This window comes from Octodon degus, unplaced genomic scaffold, assembly GCF_000260255.1.
Source record: "Octodon degus isolate 3935 unplaced genomic scaffold, OctDeg1.0 scaffold00001, whole genome shotgun sequence".
In the NCBI taxonomy this organism is placed as follows: domain Eukaryota; kingdom Metazoa; phylum Chordata; class Mammalia; order Rodentia; family Octodontidae; genus Octodon; species Octodon degus.
In genome coordinates, this window is record NW_004524577.1 from 22,828,520 (window position 1) to 22,838,369 (window position 9,850).

The following is a 9,850-nucleotide window of genomic DNA, read 5'->3' on the forward strand; positions in this document are numbered from 1 at the left end:
AAATAAATAAATAAATAAATAAATAAATAAATAAATAAAACCAAATCCAACAATGTGCTGCATGTAAGAAACACATTTAACTCAAAAGGAAATTCACAGACTAAAAGTCAAAGGATAGCAAACAACCCTCCATGCCACAGAAAATCAGAATAAAGCAGGAGTAGCTATCCTGGTTGCTGGCAATATTAACTTGAAACCAAAAATCAAAGAGATAAAGAAGGTCACTGCATACTTGTTAAGGGAAAACTGCAAGAGGAAGAGAAAAAATTATAAATATATATGCGCCCAACATAGAAGCACCCACCTATATAAGACAAAGTTTAACAGACAAGAAAAATCAAACGACCAATAATACAATAGTAATAGGGGATGTTAACACTCCACTGTCACAAAGAGATAGATCAACTAGGCAAAAAATCAGCAAAGAGCTTACAGAACTAAACCAAACTTGTGCAGAAATAGACTTGGTAGACTTTATATAGTGTTTCACCCAGCAACAACAGAATATACATTCTTCTCAGCTGCACATGGGACAGTCTCCAAAATAGACAAATAAAGCACTCCTAAGTAAATGCAAAGCAATTGAAATCATCCCATGCATACTATATGACCACAGTGCAATAAAACTGGAAATCATTGACAAAAGAAACTACAAAAATACCATAAACAACAGAAATTAAACAACAACCTCCTAAAAAAAAATTTAAAAAGAGCAGAAGCTGGAGGAGGCCACTGGGGGTGATAAGGAAGAAGAGTTCTTACCGCAGAATGTCCCCGGGTCCCAGTCCGTGGGAGGAGAGTGCTGGCCAGAGAAAGGAGAGTGCAGACACTCTGTGCTTCTCCTGTAATAAGAAGCAGAGTTTTATCTGAGGAACTGAAAGTGAGAACACATTAGAGAAGTTACTGGTAAGGGCGCTGGGACAGTGGGTAAACAGGGCCGACTCAAAAGGAATAATGAAGCCGGCCAAGTGTCGCAACGTGAAGTACATATGTACAGCCACTCCAGGAAAAGAAAAATAGCATGCTGTTCTCTCCACAGATGGTGCGCTCTCCTGTGACAGACCCTAGAGGATGTCATATAGTGCAGAAAACCCACTGCACTGCCGGCCCTTCAAGAAGAAACTGAAAATGCATGTGCAGCAGTCTCAGAGACCCAGGTTACCTCCACAGCAGTTCACTGTGCTAAGAAATGTCCAGGAGCGAATGACCACCAACTAAGCCCCTCTGGTAATGGTGGAGGCCAAAGGCAAAAAGGTAACTTGTATTAATCTCATGATGGATAGGTTCTAGCTCTAGCATGAATTGCTGAAATCATTATGGTGGTCATCCAATATGGTTGATGCCCTTAAAACAGAGCCCATCTTCCCCAAGACCACCTCCCCCTTCTTCTCCAACTTAGCCCAGAACATAATTTACTTGCACCCTTCCCGCCACCTCAGGGAAGACCCCCAATCAGCTCCCTCAGGTACACCAAAACATCTCCTCCAAACCCCAGCCCCAGTAAAGGCCATAGAAGCCTCAGCCTCCCTTTGTTCCAATCGAGAGAATTCCTCACCCTCCCCACATTCTCTCCCAAGTCCTCAAAGAAAATAAAGCCCCTTTCCTTTCTTCCTTTTTCCTGTTTCTCAGCTGCGACAAGTACCTATCAATGATGTCTTAATACATTTAGTGTTAAAATAGTTATACAAGTTTTTCTTTCCCTGAAGTATATTTACTTTTTTTTTTTTTGTGGTGGATTCTATTTTATTCTAAGAAGGTGAAGATTGTTGTGCTGCGGGTGTCTTTTTCTTTGATGATGATAAGTTTCTATTCTGGTATCTTTTAGAATCTTTGTTTTTATCCTTGGAGTTATAAAATCTCTAAATACTGTGTCTAGGTATAGGGTTTTTGTTTTGTCTTGTTTGAGACAAGGTCTTATATTGTTTAGGCTGGTCTCACATCACAATGGAGGGGTGTTGAGACCTTATAGAGATCCTTCTGCCTCAGCCTCCCAAGTTACCTTCTACCACTTCACTTTCCTTCTTTAGGGGCAGTATCCTCATTTGCTAAGTGGGAATTTAATTTTCTTATCCTTTTTTTCTCACATGTATTCTTAGTGTTTTTGTTCTACTTTCTGGATTTCATGTTCCAGCTGTCTAATACGTAAAAATTTCAGCAAATTCCCACAGTTCTTGTTTTCTTTCTTTCTTTCTTTCTTTTTTTTTTTTCCGGAATGCCTTCAAGGCATGGCTGGCTGTCTTGTGTTGTGGGGATTGAACCAAAGCAACCGGAGCCTGACTGCTTTGTTGAAGCAGCCACTTAAAGAACTGAGCTACGGGGCAGGCCCCCAGTTCTTGTTTTCTGTTCCATATTTTGACATCTAATCTCTTTTTACCCAATGAAACTTCTTGAATGTCTTATATAATACTACTGTTTAAGATCTTCTGTTTGCTGAGTCATCTATTTCTTCCATGATTATTACCACTTACCTTGATGTGTATTTTTCACATTACCAGATTTCCTCAAGTGTGTAGTGATCCTTGCTGGGTGTGGTGGCATTTGCCTGCAATCCCAGCACTCAGGGGGCTGAGGCAGGAGGATCATTGTGAGTTTGAGACCGTCCTGGGCTACAAAGTGAGCAGAGGAATGTTGGCTTTCTAAACAAAAGCACATATATATTTTTTTTTTTTTTAAAAAAAAAGTTCACTAGTCTTAGAAAAACCTTCCAGAATACTGCTTCACACTGTTCTGCAGCAAATACCGCGCATTCTGTATCTGGTCCTGTGTTCTTGTAATGGTAATGATCCGATTTTTGCTCCGAATGCCTTCAGGGCAGGTTTGGGGGGCTTGAGTTGTGGGGATCGAACCACAGCAACCTGAGGCTGACTGCTTTGTTGAAGCAGCCACTTAAAGAGCTGAGCTAAGGGGCAGGTACCCTATGACCCTATTTTTGGATCCTTCTAAAGGCTCATCAATTTTGATAGAAGCTCCCAATTCATGACAGATTTGTGTATCCCACTGACCACCTTTGCCGATAATAGATCCAGTCAAATCTTTGGAATAGTTACTTGTGTAGTAATTAATAGGTCCACCAAGATCCCCATATGAGCCATGACTGCCTGCATAGGAATAACCAATATCCAGAGCCACTCTGTGGTTCATATGCCATCTGCCATTCTGATGGGCTCCATGTATCTATTGCAGAGTCCCAAGTTTCATCAGCACTGAAACCAACCATGCCATCATAGCAGTCTTCAGGCTTCTATCATAGGTCATTAGATCTTCTCCTCTAGGTGGTGGTGGAAGAGGAAGATTCTGAGCTCTGCTACCACCTCGACCACCTCGACCAGGAGGAGGTGGTGGTGATACTCAATGAGGGCTCATGTCATCATAATCTCTTCTAGAGGAAGGCATGGGATGCCCACCTAGACCAGGAGGCATTCTGTCAAAACCACCTTTCCTCCACATAGGAAATCCTACAGGCTGTTCACAGCGGTCATCAGACATGGTAAAACCACCATAATTGTAAGTTTCATCATAAAAATTGGGATCATAAGGCTGTGCACGTCCTTTGATGGGAGACTCAGATATAAGATCAAGGATGATCTTTATGCACTCTACAACCTCGTCAGGCTTTCCTCCAACAAGAACAACTCTGTCAGTGGAATGAAGACAGGATTTTTTTTTTTTTTTTTCAGAATCAGGGATTGAACTCTGGCCCTTGTGCTTGCCAGGGAAGCACTTATTCCACTGAGCCATCTCCCCAGCCCCTTGAAGGCAGCATTCTTGGAAAAGTTTGATTGTTGTCTGAGTGTTCTCTCAAAGTTCTTTGATTTTAGCACCTTTGACCCCAATAATTCCTCCTGCCAGACTTTGATGAATTAGCAGTCTCAACTCGCAGTCAAAGTCACTTCCTTTATGGTGTTGGTAATGTAAGCATTCCACAGCATCAGATTTGAGGGGGAACTGGCTGGTTGCAGTGGGTGATGGCAACTGCAGGCCCTCTTCCAAGGTAGGGATGATTTTCTTCAGAATTTCTCCCACTGTTTCAATATCAGCCCTGATACTTAATATGCACTTGGGGCCACTGCTGTCTGGGACTGAAACACTAGCATTGTAGTCTGTATGCCAGTGGAGAGCCTTAATGCTCTTGCCTCCTTTTCCAATCACTGCCCCAGCATTCTTTTTTTTTTTTTTTGGTTGAACCAGGGATTGAACTCAGACCCTTATGCTTGCCAGGGAAGCACTTATTCCACGGAGCCATCTCCCTGGCCCTGCCCCAGCATTCTTGCTCTGAAGGAGAATTTGTAATTCAACCATCTCATCGGTGTTTCTAGATCTTTTAAACACTGGCTTCTTTTCCATATCTTCCGCAGGACATTTACCAAATTCACCATGGTTTCAGGGTTGGGGAAGGTTTCCTCTGGCTGCTCAGTTTCCATTCTCTTGTATTAAATGGACACAACAATCTGCACACCACAAACAAGTGGGATCAGGCAGGACACAGAGCTCAGTGTAGCAGAGAAGAGGAGGATAATGGTGGCCGCAGTGCCTTCACCCAGGGCGCCCTCCTCCTCTCCTGTTCACTCACTCACTAGAGAGGATCTAAATATTAACAATTTTATCATTAATACAGAGCAACTAGACACTCAAACATTGTAGAGTGTAGTATGATGTTCTTTCTTCCTTTTTTTTTTTTTTTTTTTTTTTTTTGAGACAGGCTTTTGCTCTGTTGTTCAGGCTGGCCTTGAACTTGCAGTGTGATTCTCCTGCCTCAGCTGCCTGAGTGCCATGACTACAGGCATGCACCATCAGGTTCAGCACCCTAATACAGTTTCTCTGGAGAAATAAGTTTAGCAGTGTCATGTGAATTACATATTCATCACTCAATCTATCAAATCCCTTCATATTTAGCCAAGAAAAATGAAAACATGGACACACGAAAATGCATACAGGAATGTTCTTTATTCATAACAATCAAAAAAGCCAGAGACAATCCCAATGTCCACCAGGAATAAAAACCAATCTGTGGAACATAGGCAGTAAACAGGAAATACTGATACATGCAGCAACATGAAGCCACCGTATAGTTTAATTTATAAGAAATCCTATCTAACAGGAAAACAAGTCCACAGAGATAAAGAAGAGACGAATGCTAGCTGGTGCTAAAGGTTTGGGCGTCCTGACTGTGGGGAGCCCTGCTAAGGCAATGATGTTCCATTTCCTGACTCATGTGGGCATCATGTGGGTATGCCCAATGGTCGCTAAAAACAGGTGCATTCTAATCTATGTTAATTAAAATAATATTGAAGTCTTAAGAACTCTAAGTACATACACAAGCTAATAAAATTTAAAAAAGATTCCATATTTAGGCTTTTTTCCAGTAAAATTAAATGGACTGCCTTAGAGGTTCAGTAGAATTTCAGCAACCAGATCTGGTTGTTTCATTTTGCTGTTTTGTTTTGAGACAGGGTCCCCCTATACTGCCCAGGTGGGTCTTGAACTTGTGGGCTCAAGAGATCCTTCTGTCTCAGCCTCTTAAAAGATCTGCTTTAGGTTACTAAGGACCTCTGTGAAATGATGATGCTGTTCTTAACAGCATTTATCATAACCTGGATGATTTACTGAAGTATAGATTGCCAAGCCCATTCCAGAGTTTAATTCAACAGGTTCATGGGGAGAGGGGGCCTCAGGTGTTTTTATTTTTCTTTTGTCTTCTGAGACAGGGTCTTGCTATGTAGCAGGCTGGCCTCACCCTCACTGAGACCCTTCTGCCTCATCTTCCCAAGTGCTGGGATTACAGGCATGTGCCCCTGTGCTCGGCTCAAGTTTGCATTTTTAATGCAATCCTAGAGGCCTCTGGCCCAAGCAACATATTTAAAATCACTGATTACAGAGATACTTTAAAAATCTCTCCTTTTCTTCCAAAGAATTGTGTTTTATTTTTGTCTTACAGAATGGGGACTTTAAAGTTTCATTTATATATCAAAATATATGGCACTGGAGGGCCTACTTTCCCTCAACAAATGAATATGCTGGGGCTGAATAATGGTTAAGAACTTTGTTTTTTATTTTGCAGACTAGGTACCACACATTCTGTATAAAATTTAATAAGTACAAAAGGATATACCCCCTCCTCCCCTGACCCTCAACATGTCAGAAGCAGTCTTCTTTAGATGGGGCAGTTGTTTCCTAGAGGTCACCCCTGTGTCAACTTGCCCCCAGTTTGTGTCTGCCTTCTGCTTGACCCCTTAGATATGTGAGCTGCAACCGAGCTTGACTGATGGTCGCCCTTCAACCCTGACATGCTGCTAGCACTTATTTTGGTTTTTCCAGTGCTGGGGATAGAATAAAAGGCCTTCACACGGAGCTATATCAGTGGGGTGTTTTTTTTTAAATGTTTTAAGACCATCTTATTGTGTTGTCCAGGCTGGGCTCAAATTTGCAAGCCTCTTGCCCGAGCCTCCAGAGTTCTGGGGTTACAGGCAGCTGCCACCAGCCCAGCTCACATGGACCTCTTTATGTCTGCTGCTTTTCATACTAGCAGCTCACATGTAACTGTGAACTCTTTCCAGGGTTTATTCTGTGACGCTTAGGACTTGGCAGATACACAGCTGCCGTATGAAGTCTGCTGCATGACCAAGACATTCATGATGGAATCATGCATTGCTTTCAGGATTTGGCCTCAGTGTGACTCTAAGAGCAATCGGTCACGTGAAGTAAAGACCCCAGAAGAGTCTTCAGCCCGTCCAGTAACCTCTTTCCCAGAACAAAATCAGACAACATGCAAACAACCTGGGGCCCAGAGAGGTACCGGGGCATTAGCACACCACTTCCCAGAAATGCGACAGCTTCTCACTCTTGAGACTCACGCTTCTTTCCTTTTCTTCTCAACCCTTCCCCTTCCTGAAAGCCTTAGGACTGCACCAACCCACTTCCAGGGCTGGTTGTGCCACTTCTTTCTCAACATTCATGAAATTTCATGTTAGGAACCTGCTGACAGTAACGGAAGCAGGAGAGGAAGTCACACACAGCCAGAGACAAGGCTGGTACAAAGCATTGAGTAATCTTCCAGAGTTCCCACAGCGCCTTCCGACTTCCCCTCTGGGCAGCAGCAGCCCGGATGACCTGTTTCAACATGTTAAGCTTTCATTTCTTTTTGTTTTTTAGGCTTTCATTTCTTAAACAAAAAACAAAACAAAACAAAAAAATTGAGTTGTAACTAACAAAACTTACCAAACTAAAGAAAAGTATAAGGGGGTACTATGAAATGGAATCAATAAGGAATGAGTGTAAAGAGGTAAGAAATTTCTGGGCTGGGGAGATAGCTCAGCAGAATAAGTGCTTACCTTGCAAGCACTTTATTTTTTTTACCTTCCACAGAGAGAAAGAGAGAGAGAGAGAGAGAGAGAGAGAGAGAGAGAGATTTCTTGAGGTCTGTGGAGGACCACCTGGACAGCTCCTTGAAAGAAGTGAAATTATCTCACTTTGGCCAAACCCGGCCCTGTTTCCAGGTACTGATGTGTACCTAGCTGCCTAGGACTTTTCCTTATTGCTCTCAATTGGCTTCAAGCAAAGCAAAGTGAGCCAGCCCAGGTGCAGATGTGTAATCTTTGAAGGGAAGTGATGGCACACTGTTGCCCCGCCCCACAGTTCCCCAAGAGTGGGTGTGAGCCCCTGGGGGTAGGCAGAGCCCGGGTCAGAGCTGTTGCCTCCAGATAAGAGGCTGTGACTCCCGGGGCATCAAACATTACACACCAGCGCTGAAGCACCAGACCCCAAAACATGAGCTACTAACTCGCACAATGACATGCAGCTCACCCCTTCTGCAAATCCTCTCTCTGCTAGTGCAGAGGTGACTTCGGGCCTCCTACCCAGCCCAGCTCAGGGCACTCACCTACTTCCCGCCATTCTCAGTCACATCTCTCTGAGGTACTCCCCCCTTTATGAATTAATAAAACCTGGTCAGCCCTGGGTCAGGGCCTCTGTTCCGGTTAGCCACCCTAGCTGGACTCAGGACTGCATGATGGCCCGTGACTACAAATACACCTTAGTGTCTTTATTCTCATTATAGCTTGCACTGGAAGTAGTACACTGGCATTACCTCACTCGAATTCCAGTAACTTTTCCATAGGATTACAATATAAACTTCTGAACTGCAAAGACCAGGAAGGGCTCTGTATAGGGGTGAATATGTAAATTATAAGGTTCAGAGTAATGCCTCCTCTTTCATTACTGATATTGGTAATTTTAGTCCTTTTTTTTCTTAGTCAACTGAACCCTTTTTGAAACAGGTTCTTGCTATGTAGTGCTTGCAGACCTTGAACTCACTATGTAATCCTAGCTGGCCTTGAATTTACAGTGATCCTCCTGCCTCAGCCTCCTCCATGCTAGGATTAGAGGTGTGCACCACTGCACCCACTACACAAACTTTTAATGTCTCCTCAGATTCCCGACTGCCTCTTTGTCCAAAGATGTGCCCTCCCTCCTTCTCTGATGGTGCTAACTCAGCTTAGCATCCTGGCCTGGATTCCAAAAGGAAGTAACCATTTCTATTTAACCTGAGTTGTCCCTTTCATCATCCAAAGTGGATGGAATATCACACCACCGAGTGCATCTGACTACTTGAGCAGGAACCAAAGGGCTGGATGACACACCTCACAGGCAAACTGCAAGCAATGACTCGTGGGTGACAGAAGGAGGTAGGATCCTGAGACTGAATAAAGAACATGAAGGGGCTGGTGAGATGGCTCAGTGGTCTAAAGCACCTACTTAGAACAAGCTTAGCAATGCACATGGACCGCGGTTCAATCTCCCAGCATCACACGCCAGTCAGCCCCGCCCCCAGGCGGGCTGAGCTGCCCCCCACCCACAAAAATAAATAAGAACATAAAGCTGAGGGTGATAATGCACACATGGAATCCTAGCAGTCTGACAGGCTAAGGAGGTAAAAGATTGCAAGTCTGAGTCCAACATAGGCAAGATGGTGAGACCCTGACTCGAAAAGTAAATAAAAAATAAAAAAGGGTTGAGAATATAACTTGGTGCAAAGGCACTAGTTCAATCCCTAGTAAGTGTGCGCGTGCGCACACACACACATATATACAGAATACAAAGTAAAAATGTACCTATTTGAAAGTACTTAAAGTATATTAATATACTGAGAAATTTCAACAAAGAAACTAAAGGCCAGAACTGTCTTACCATTTCTATTTCTGCAATTTTTTTTTATTTTTTTTTCTTTTCAAAGTTTTATTGATAAACATATAGCAATGAGACAGTTTCAAATCAAATCGAAAGTACAGTTTCAACAAATAATACACTGCATATATTCTTCTTAGTGGTTAATTGCTGTAAAAGATGCAGACTTGTGATCCTACTTACAAACACCATTAGAAAAAATCATTCTATTCATTAAGAGAATGTAACTATATATCTATCCCAACCACTTTGAATACACAGATACAAAATGGACATTCATAGTTATACCCCAATTTTTTTTTAAGTTCCGTTGTTGAATATTATAGGTGTATTTCTGCAATTTTTAAAAAAAATTTATTTATTTGACACACGGTCGCACTATACAGCTCGGACTGGTAAGAGATCCTCCTATCTAAGCCTTCCCAGCATTGGGACTATAGGGGTGCACCACCATGCTCAGTTTCAGTGACTGCACAGTGCATCCAGGGCCCCTGGTTCAGGGGCCAGTATGGCATGCAAAACCAGGGATCAAACTTTGGTCTTTGTGCTTCTAAGACAGGCACTTAGATGGCCAAGCTATCTCCACAGCCCTCTGCAATTTTTTTCCCCAGTGCTCATCACTAGACATAGGGACTTACACTTGCTAGGCAAGCACTCTACCCCTGAGCTA

At 42.9% G+C, this 9,850-nt stretch overlaps 1 protein-coding gene across 3 annotated transcripts in view; it reads right to left on the bottom strand.

Annotated features, from left to right (window-relative positions):
- The window catches only part of Naip (NLR family apoptosis inhibitory protein), a 39,762-nt gene extending 38,913 nt beyond the window's left edge, over positions 1 to 849 (bottom strand). For all 3 annotated transcript variants that reach the window (XM_023703787.1, XM_023703768.1, XM_004623197.2), the window contains exon 1: positions 763 to 849. The gene's annotated coding sequence lies outside the window, so the exon portion shown is untranslated. The remainder of the gene's footprint in view (positions 1 to 762) is intronic.
- Between the last annotated feature and the right edge of the window lie 9,001 nt (positions 850 to 9,850).